Raw genomic sequence first — 289 nt, 5'->3', positions numbered from 1 at the left:
CCTCCCTCCCTCCCTTAATTCCCACCGACCGAGGACACCCTTCCGTTCTCTCGCCTGGCCGCGGCTGGGCTCCTCGACAAAGACTTTTGAAGCAAACAACAGCGATAAAGAGACAACAGGTAGCCGGGGATCAAGTGTGAGGCAACCTGTGGGCTAACAATAGCTGCTCTGTGCCCGCCTCAGCAGGACGCAGGCGCACTGAGGATCAGCAGCACCGGTACACCTGTGCACCCCAGCGGTCACTTCATTAGGTACGCCTGCAACACCTAACCCAGCAATGTCAAAACTT

The sequence above is a fragment of the Dunckerocampus dactyliophorus genome, chromosome 2 (genome assembly GCF_027744805.1).
Source record: "Dunckerocampus dactyliophorus isolate RoL2022-P2 chromosome 2, RoL_Ddac_1.1, whole genome shotgun sequence".
Taxonomy (NCBI): Eukaryota; Metazoa; Chordata; class Actinopteri; order Syngnathiformes; family Syngnathidae; genus Dunckerocampus; species Dunckerocampus dactyliophorus.
This window is presented reverse-complemented; position numbering follows the sequence as displayed.